This window comes from Lepidothrix coronata, unplaced genomic scaffold (genome assembly GCF_001604755.1).
Source record: "Lepidothrix coronata isolate B3197 unplaced genomic scaffold, Lepidothrix_coronata-1.0 Scaffold145, whole genome shotgun sequence".
Lineage (NCBI taxonomy): Eukaryota > Metazoa > Chordata > Aves > Passeriformes > Pipridae > Lepidothrix > Lepidothrix coronata.
The window spans coordinates 444,633-454,707 of NW_016690325.1; the positions used below are offsets into that span (position 1 = coordinate 444,633).

A 10,075-nucleotide genomic window follows, 5' to 3' on the forward strand; every position below is an offset into this window, starting at 1 on the left:
TTTGAGAGGTTCAGGTTCAGAGGACCTGTGTAATCCAGTTCAGCGTGTGGTACAGTCAGGGCTGTCGTTGTCTGCGAACCACTTGACAGCTGTGTGTGTTGGCTTGTAGATGCATCCAGCTGGGACACCCTCATCACTTCTCTGCATGTGCCTCTCTCTGCTTTATTCTAATTCCCACCTCATCCCCAACCAGCTGGTAAACACGCAGCAGTGTCTTGATGGTCCCTCTGTGATGTGAAGACTGTATTGCTCAAGCTGCTGCAACCCTTTTCTTGAAGAAATTTTAATTTGGGAAAATGAATTTTTGAGCCAAACTATCTGCTGTCTTCTGTAGCTTTTACCAAGGATGCTAATTGCAAAGGCAGGGAGAAGAAGAGGACCTCTTCTTCTGAGCTGAGGTCAGTGGTGGAGGAGGTACATTTTTCACCTGTTTTTAGTCCTGCATGTGATGCCAATGGCACTTCTGTTCCTACAGAAATGTACCATGTTAGTCACATCCTGTAATTTCAGACAAAGAATGGGTGGAAGAGTCAGACTTAGCTGCCATCATTAGTTACTGAGTTGTTAACAGCATGAAAATAAAGATACTGAGCAGAGGGTGAACATCACCTGAGGAAAAGAGGCTGTTGCATGTAAACGGGAAGGTTTTACTTTAATCATGTGAAGATGACTGAAGAGTTGAAAAAGTTATTTAAGGATATGCAGGGCTAATATTCGTAGTAGATGAAGAAGTGAGAAGATGGGAGAAGAATTTTGCTCAGTTTTTCTTGGTTCTCTGTCACTTTGAATGCAGTGACAAGAACCAGGGTAGTACTACAGATTTGTAGACTAGGACATGTAGTTCCCATTCACTAAATAACATGGCTTTGTGGTTGTCTACAGGATGAAGAAAAGTAATTTTAGGTTAACAGTGTAAAGTAGGGAGATTGAGACAACACTGTCTGACCAAGACAAGAGCCTGTGTTATGCCAGGGTCAGCTGCAGGTGGCTCTGGCTCCTGGTTTGCCCAAACTTGTGCCTGGGTGATGGAGCAGCTAGAGTAATGTGTCTGCCAGGGTTCAGGTCTTCCCAAGGAAGAAGCCGGGGGAAGGGCTATTGGGTAGAACTGAGACTGTGACTTTGTGCCTGGCAAGACTTGCTCTTGGGAGGAGACAGGAGACCATTTGGTGGATTTTTGCAATCCTAGTGGAAAGTCGCATCCAGTTAAATTACATGCTCCTGAAGAATTCATTAGTTGACTCTTAGTAGACCGGGGGGTTGTGCAGCATTAGTACTGAACCATTAGCAGTTAAATTGTTTTCCCAGAGTCTCAGAAAGGAATGAAATCAGAGCCAGCATTTGAAGCCAGCTCCTGTGGATGGACAGTGAGGTTCAGCTCTCTTTTCATGGGGTATAGAGCAGCTGGGTAGAAACATGTAATATATGTATTCAGAATATCTGCACAAATTAATTGTAGCATAGATCCTTCAGCAGTTGTATTTGAGATCTCTGTGGACTAGAGGATTCAGGCTTTAGTAGACTTTATGTTTTCTAAATTGATATTGTAAATTTTACCCCTGAAATATCAACATTTGATACACTTTTCTCCATCTGTCTCTGTCTGGATTCAAATAGTTTGTGAGGTAAATTTAATCTCTCTGTTGCATCGTTAGATTCAACAGCTTGTCAGCATTTCTGTCCTGAGCTGTGTTATGGAGGTCTTTGTAACTCATCTGTGTACTAGTGAAACGTGGACTTAAATGACTAAGATGTGAGTGGTTTTCCCCCCTGTTGCTTATGGGTAATTAAAATAAATTGGTATGGAATGCATTTTTAAGTTTGAGGAAGAGCTAATGTTTAGACTGGGATTTGCTTAGGAGGTTATTTTTTGCTGCTTACACTTAGATAAAGCCTGCCTCATTAGTGAAGTTTGCAGTTATTGTTAATTAGTCCATGCAAAACAAAGCAGGGAGATTGCCTAATTCTTTTCTAAATCTCACCTTTTTTTACACTGATGTTATTCCAGCTTTTGTTGCAGAATGACTGTAGATTTACACTTAATGAGTACCATGACATGCTGAATAATGCTCTCCAAGTCAAATGTGTTCCTTGCTTGGTAAAACCTGAACTCTGATCTTCAGTTGCACTGAGTAGTATCTCAGGTCGAACAAGGGTATAGCTCATTACCTGTGTGTACTTTGGGCACCTCTGTTTTACTCCATGCATTTACTGCTGTAAGCACTCTGTGCCCAGAGGGTGCAGATTTACACAGCTGTGTGCCCTCTTAGATGCAATTCATTTATTATTTGCTGCACTGCCACATAGTGAGGCAAAAGTGTTGACCCCGTGCTTGTGACAGCATGATGTCTGAACTTTGGCTGGCACCTACCTCAAGATACCCTCACTTGTAGTAATTTCCACCTTTTGCTGGGGTCAACCTTATCTGTTCCATCTCATTAGTCTTTTGAAATCTAGGTATGCACAGTGTGTACCTTAAGGGCATTAAATCAACTTTTGAAGTGACACCTTAGCAACCCTGCCTCCTGTGTCCCATGTGTGCCCAAAGAACCAGGAATGTGGTTACTCCGTTGTGAGATTAGTCCACCAGGAACGAGTAGGACAGAGGTAAAGGATATGAAGACAAACAAATATGATGATTGAAAATGTTTTGCAATAAATTGCTTCCTGCACTAAGTATCTCAGGGAGAGATCTGTGGTGTGCTGAGATGGGCAGAGCCCGAGCACATGGATGCAGTTGCACAGCATCTTTTACTATATGTTATCCAAGAGGCAGTATAGGACCAGTAGAAATTAAAAGTGTAAATAAAACCTTTTGTATGCTTCCGTTTACAATGCAGAAAGTAGAGACCTAAAGGGAAGTCTACTTCTTTTTACCAGAGGGATTTAGAAAGGCAGTAGCAGTAATAAGGAATAAGCCCCAAACATTTGTGGTGCTGAAGCAGGAGCCAGCCCGTAGCATTTGTGCTGTTCTGCTGCAGCCAGTGTCTCTCTTTCACCCCTCTGGAGGGTCCTGCAGGTCAGGAGGCTGATTGTCAGCAGTCACATTCTGAAGCTGCATTTATTTTCTTCTCTGTGCTTCCTGATGTTTGCTTACAAAATAAATCTCCCATATTCAGTGTGGGATGAAATGCTGACTCATCTGAAATCATTGGGGCCAGCATTTGACTCAAGATCTTTCCAGTATTTATGCTTTCTTCTACTCCGGGAAGGAATAGAGATGGTTACAAGCCTCTGTACCAGAGCTGAAGATGAACTCTCCCTTTCCACTCCAGTTCCGTGGGATGCTTATTCAGGAATAGTCCTCATCTTGTCAGAAATATTTACTGTATATGCTTTCGATCTCACTCAAGCATAAATAATGCTTTTTTTTTGTAAGTTGTTGGAGTCAGTTGTGTGCACATAATGTAGTCCAACAGTCAGAGAAGTAGGAAAACTCTCCAGAGTGCTTCTGGCTTTTCAAGAATTTTAGGCTTTGGAAATTAACTTAGCTTTTGGCAGATGTCTACTATGAAGGATCTGAGTAGAAAATAACAATTGTTATGTATCTACTGTCATTGTTTCTGTGTTTGTTCAGTGTTAGTTTGACAGTAAGTAATGTGCTGGGTTTTTTTTTTTGTTTCTTGTTTTTTCTTTGTTTATTTTTTATATTATGGTACAGAGAAGAGTTGCAAAAGAACACTTGTTTTAAATTTTAGAGGAGAGGTAAGACAGGATACTTGTCAAAATATGAAATTACAAATGTCTATGAGCTGGGACCACGAACCAAATCCTCCTCTTGCTTACAGTGGTCCAGCCATTGCCTTGTGTGGCTCGTAAGCACATGCACATCTACTGGATCCATGACATTGCACTCATGTGCAAAACTGGAGAAGAAAAAGGTGTGCTGCCTCTGGTGATGGTCTTCCAGATATTTGCTTACCACAGTCCTTTTATCCAGCTCACTGAAGTTACATGTGGAATACAAAGTGCTGTGTAGTAGCTTTGTGCTTGATCTGTTTTATAAGGGAGGAGAAACTAGCGGCTGAATTAAAACAACCAAACCTCGGAAGAGATCGTCAGTACCTTCAATTAAAATCAGTAATTTTGTAGTGTAGGCCTGCCTTGTGCTGTATATTTTTTTCAGTCAAATGGGTGGGATCTTTGCATGATGTTTAACATGCAAAGGTTAACCTCTTTGCAGGAGGTAAAAGCTGTGTAAAAGAAGATGCCTCCTTAAAGCATGAAGCAGAGAAGCAGAAAACTATGTTGGAGTGGTGTTCAGCTGCAGTCTCTCCCTACAAACTGAGAAATGTAATACTGTGACCTCCTAGTGAGAGCAGTTATCATTAGAATAGTTAAATTCAATATGGCTCAAATAAAAATGCAGATTTTAGGCAATAGTCACAGGGGGTCTCTGCTGCTGCTGCCCTAAGTATTTATGACTAAATAGCTTTATATTTTAGATGACAACAAATCCAACTATTCTGACCAAAAAAGCTTCTAGAAATACAAAAACTATGCATATTACATATTAAAAGTGACCAGTGTCTTATATTTAAGTAACTCAAATACAGCCTGTGTGTGTGGAACAAACTGATACCAAAAGCCCCAAAGCTGCACAAGCCTTATCTTAGTTTCTTACTTAATGTTGTTTTCCCTGTTTATCTTGAAGGCTGACATATTTTTGTTATTAATCTCTCTGTAGTATCAAAATATTATAGATAACAAGTTCTAACTCAATTTGTGGAACTTGACTATATGTATTTCTCGATTTTGCCACTTTAGGCTAAGCCTAAACTGCAGTTAGGTCAAAAGTGAATGAAAGGGTGTTAACTGTCCCTTAATTTTAATCCTGCATGTGGATATTACCGGGGAGTCCAGTGACAGCAGTGGCTTCTGGGACTTGTGGTGGAATAGGAAATCGAAACCAAGAGATTCCATAGTTTGGTTTAGGCTGAGGCAGAAAGGAGAAATATTTCTGAGGTCTGCTGGATTGCTGCAGGAAGGTGGAAGTGGGCTCAGGGCAGCATCGGAGTTGCCAGATGTCATTGTCAAAATCTTTCTTGCACACTTAGGAGAAGTTTGAGAGAGGTCAGAGACCAACATAGAGGTGAACTTGGTAAAGGACTTGCCAATGGGGCAATAAGGGGAAGCTGTTGCTTTCTTTGTATGCACTTCTACTTAGTCCTATGTCATTTGTTGGTATCACTATGAGGTTATATTTATTTTGCATTTAATATGATGGAACAACTCTTTTCAGCTTTATTCAGCTTTTCCCAGGCATCTAATTTCTAAATGAGCACTTTCTATCTGTGACAAATGCCAGGAGTTGGCAGCCTAAAGGAAGAGGTAGCAGGAGGTGGGGGAGTTCAGTAAAGACAAGCATTTGACTTAATTGTGGAGAGAAAGACCAATAATACCGTGATCATTGCATTTTTGTAACTGATTTGACACAGCTCATTGGTGACGTGAGCCTGCTAAATCCATGTGGTCACTTCACATGGATGATCAATATATAAATGCAAGACAGACAAGAGTGGCATGGTGTTCTTGAATACTCGGCTGCTTCTTGCCAAGTACAATATGTAGATGCCTTTTAGAGATTGATGGACGAACATAATTTTTGTGGTCTCACGTGTAGGAGCTTAAACTACAGAAATAAAATCCAATTTAATAGTGTTTCTTCAGTGAAGGTCCAGGAAGGTTAGCTGTACTAGCCAGTTCCAACTGCAGTCTCACCAGGGCTGGTTATACTTCTAGCTCATCTCTGGTGGGAGGTAGGAGGATAGTCTGAATGCACCACTATCAGTTCTTTTTGAGCCCCTCCATTAGATTTCTTTGGTGTTTAGTAGTCTGCAAGTGCCATCCTTGCAATTTTTTCAGCTTGCCTGTGTGGGTGAGTGATGCTGAGAGGTGAAAATGAACTGTCCCGTTCTCCTCCCTACACACTCCTATCTCTCTTTTCTTTTTGATCTTTTTTTAATTAATTCTCCCTTCACTGTTATACGACACCAAGGAATGTCATTCATTGAAGGCTTTCGGGAATTTGGTTAAAAAGGTAAGGAATTTGACATGGGGAATATACAGACAGAAGATGTGCATGTGGCAGATGTTTCTTCTGCTGCTGCTGAGCTCAGCTCCTGAGCTTTTGTATATATCAGAAATCTAAACTTGGATCTGACTTGGCAAAGAGCCCCTAACTCTGGATCACGCTGACTTAAAACCTCAGGACAGAAATCTTCCTGGTTTCCTATCAGCCACAGCTTTGAAATGTAAATAAGTTAGTATTGATTTTGTCTATGTGTGTGTGTGTGTACCTGCATATTTCCTGCCCCCCCAACCAAGTATTTTAGAATTCTCTTTTCTGCGATTTTTCTTTCCTTCTATTGTGTCCAAGGCCTTACTGCCATTCCAATACATACAGGATGCTGTGGAATAAAAATCTGTGTAGAGGTAAGCACCTTAAACCAGCAGTCAGCCCTTTGCCTGCTGTGTGGGCAAACGCACAGACCATTTGAAGGCATGCTAGTTTGAGGAGAAAGCCAGCTTCAGAGGAAAGAGTTTTTGAGAAATAAAACTCACACTTTCAAGGGCTGGGGGCACAGGTTGGATGCCATTTGGATTTTTCTTTATCTTATCCTTTCTAAAATTTCCAGTTTTAGGTCAAAACCATGTTTCTTGCAGAACTCTAGCAACTTCAAAGTCATTCTGCTAGCTAAAGTTTCACAGCTTGGGCCGAAGTTTCTGATACGATAGAACCTGCTGTTGGCTTTGAGATCTCATGGGGTGTTCTAGCCAAAATGTTCCTGTTCATTAAAAAGTGAAGAGTTAAAAGCAAACCATAGTAAAGAATGTGTAATGTTTTTAAAAACCTAAAGTTTTTAAATTAGTGTATTTTATTATTGTTTTTCCAGTGTTGAAAAATATCATGCATCATTCAGAACAACCCATTTTTTTATATTTGTAATTAGCTATTTTTATACTGGTGGCATCTACCTGTTCCACCATCAGTTAGTACCTTGTCTGTTACAGGACAGAACCAAGAAACCACTGTGATTTAATAGACTTGCAGTCTAAATATACAGGTATTAGCAGTAGATGAAGGAAACAGTAGTATCACCTTTTTGCAAACAAGGGGTATATATGAAGGGAAATTCAGTAATCTGGATTTATACATTCTGCATCTGCTCAAGACCTGAATCCCCAGGAACAGAGCCCACATTTTGCAAAATCTCTGAGAATATGAATCTGTTTTGTTTGACTGGGTCTGCCACTGAACAGGTCAGAGTGAGTTACAAATCATGCAGAAGGTACTCTTCCCAAATACCTGCAATGTGAGTTAACTGTCAGTATTCTAAGCCCCATTTCACTGAAAGGAGAACTGATAGAAGAGTGGATCAGGCTTTCTATGGTATTCCCAAGCCAGACATCCCAAAGAGGGATTATAAGGCTAATATAAGAGTTCCCTTGCTTTCACTGCTCAACTTTTACCACTGGTATGTGAGCAGAATCACAGTCTTCATTACTAAATGCCTCTGTTTACTTAGAAGGTGGGTATGTGAAAGAGTGCAAGCCACTCTATGCCTATACACGGTCAAAGCTGTAAAATGGTACCACTATGCTAAATAAAAAAAAAAAAAATAAAAAATTTACCTGTTAGTATCGAGTTTTTCCAGGTTCAGGCTTTAAAAAATTTGGAGTTTGGGTCCTGTGTAGCTTTAGAACTAAACTATATAGTATTGTAATGTGAAAAATAATGTCATATTTTTATCTTTCTATCCGGTTTTTTTTGTATTTATTCCTATCTGCTTGCAAAAACCAATCCTTTTTTTTTTTTCACTGTGAGCTTTGTAAATACTTTAATTAATCTCAGATTTTTATACAACAGCTTCTGCTTGCTAATAGTTCACTAAGTTGGTTTTAAGGCAAATTAAATCTACCTTTTTGAGAGTAGTTTTCCTTTTTAGTTAATCATCTTTGACTATATAGCAGGAATTGTCTGCATGCTGCTTCTTGCACTAAATGTTTAGTTCATTTCCTTTCTTATTATAAAACCACTTTCTGTAACAGGATTGGCATTTATTTCAACAGTACAAAAATGTTCTGTATCATTATCAAAGTAACCACCTGGAGTGCTATAAGTAATGCACATACATGGAATAAAACTCTGCTCTTTATTACAGATTTTTGAATGCAAAGTAGCAGCATATCAATTCAAAATAACTACTGACTTCAGTAGGGTTGCTCAAGATTTACATGTACGTAATTGAGAGCAAAATGCAGCTTCATGTATACATCTAATAATGCAGCAGCATTGTATGAGAAGTAAATCTAAACTTTATTGCTGTGTGATAAATTATCTGGTAAGCACTATAATTAAACTACAAACCAGTTCATTAGTTGCAGGCGGCATCACTAAATTGGTTCTAATAGAAGCTGGGTAGTTGCAGAATGTGAGTGTCTGATTGTGAATATTATTGCTGTGACAGCAACAGTTAATTCAAATAATGATGGAACTTTAATGGATGAGGTTGTGTGACAGAAGTAGCAAGAGCAGATTTGCTTAATAATTGGTTCTTTCTTGCTACAGTAAGTCATTGATTTCTGTTCTCTTTCTTTTCCTCCTTCCTCTTACAGTTGTAATCAATCTGATCATATGTGCACCATGTCCTGAGACTTCAGCTACAGCTGTAGCAGCAGTTCAGTGCCCATTGGAATAGAGCAGGCCTGGCAGAAAAAATGCCAAACCAAATCCAGCCCCAGGCCTGCAGGCACATGGTCCCAGGGATGCTGTTATGAAGTACAGTGGGCAGGAACAGTGTCTGCCCTGCACTGCAGCCAGAGTGGGGACAGCAGTGGGGGTTCTGCTGTAAGCCTGTGGAGCTGTTCTACCTGCTGCTCATTTTTTGTAGAAATGTGGCAGCCTAATGTAGTGCTTTCCAAGTTTAAAGTGATGTGCCTGCTCTGCAGAGTTGATGCATTCGTTTTCTTCATTCACTTTTCCTTGATTTGATCTGTTGTTATTTTACTCACAGATCAAACATGTTGCCCTTTTCTCTTAGAGTGTCAATGCTCATATGTTTGTATATACATGAGCCATTGCAGGGTGCGTGCTTGCATGTGAGCTCCGGAATGCACACATCTGTGACAATGCACTTGCTGCAGTGTTTGCAAAGCTGTAATGTAGTTTCTCAGCAAATGCTTTCTGGGTGCGTAGCGTCATCTAGTACATCATCCTGTCCAATGTATTTTTTAATAGCACCAGACTGTGGGTTGTACTGCCAGATTCAAATTGATAGCAGTTCTTGTAATAACCATTTTAAGGAGATATGAAGACATGAACTAAGCCACTGGAGGCAGTTGGTTAAAATGTGGCTTGATAGGCAGGTGTCCAAAGATCAGATATAGCTCTAGACTCTGTATTAGGATAAATCAATTTTCTTATGCATTCCATCTTTCCTTAACATTTCTCAGGAAATTTAGAGTCGGAGCTATATTTAGTACCTCAAGGGCCCTGCTTTGATTTTGTTTTTGCATGCTGAAAGCTCTGATTGGACCTGCGTGTTAACTTGCCATCACCTCGAGGAAGTGTTACATGGATTCATCAGTTCTCATTTTCCCGTGCCTTGACTCCCTGACGTGTTCTGCAGCAGGCGGGTGGAATGACAGCTCCCTGCTGCTGATGCCACTGCAGTCTGTACGCTCCTCTCAGACACGGAATCTGGTTTTTAATGCCATAGAGCTGCATTTAAGGGTTCAGAAATTTGGGGCAATTACTTTGCACGCTCTGACAGTGCCAAAACAAGGCTCCTGAATAATTTGTAAAAATAACATTTTCTGTAGGTCTCCATACGCTGAAGTGACAGCTACAGGCTATGGAGGTACAAAGAAAACTGTTCTTTTCTATGTGCTCTGTGTCATTTCCTCACCAATATTGTATGTTCTGGAATCACGGATGATTCCACATGCATTCTAGAGTTCTTCTAATTTTGGACTAACCTTTTGGGTTCTAATTTCATTGAATAATGAAATTAAGTGTTCATTACTTAAGTGTCCACAGAGCTGGAGGAGAGATAGAAAAGATTTAGATAAGAGA

The 10,075-nt window shown here is 40.1% G+C and overlaps 1 protein-coding gene across 5 annotated transcripts in view; it reads left to right on the top strand.

Annotated features, from left to right (window-relative positions):
• Window positions 1-10,075, top strand: part of SORCS2 (sortilin related VPS10 domain containing receptor 2) — a 600,944-nt gene that overhangs the window by 148,370 nt on the left and 442,499 nt on the right. The window contains exon 1 of one of the 5 annotated variants that reach the window (XM_017828055.1): window positions 78-398. The exons of the other annotated variants lie outside the window; for them this stretch is intronic. The gene's annotated coding sequence lies outside the window, so the exon portion shown is untranslated. Of the gene's footprint in view, window positions 1-77; window positions 399-10,075 lie in introns of those variants that run through there. 5 annotated transcript variants of the gene reach the window in all.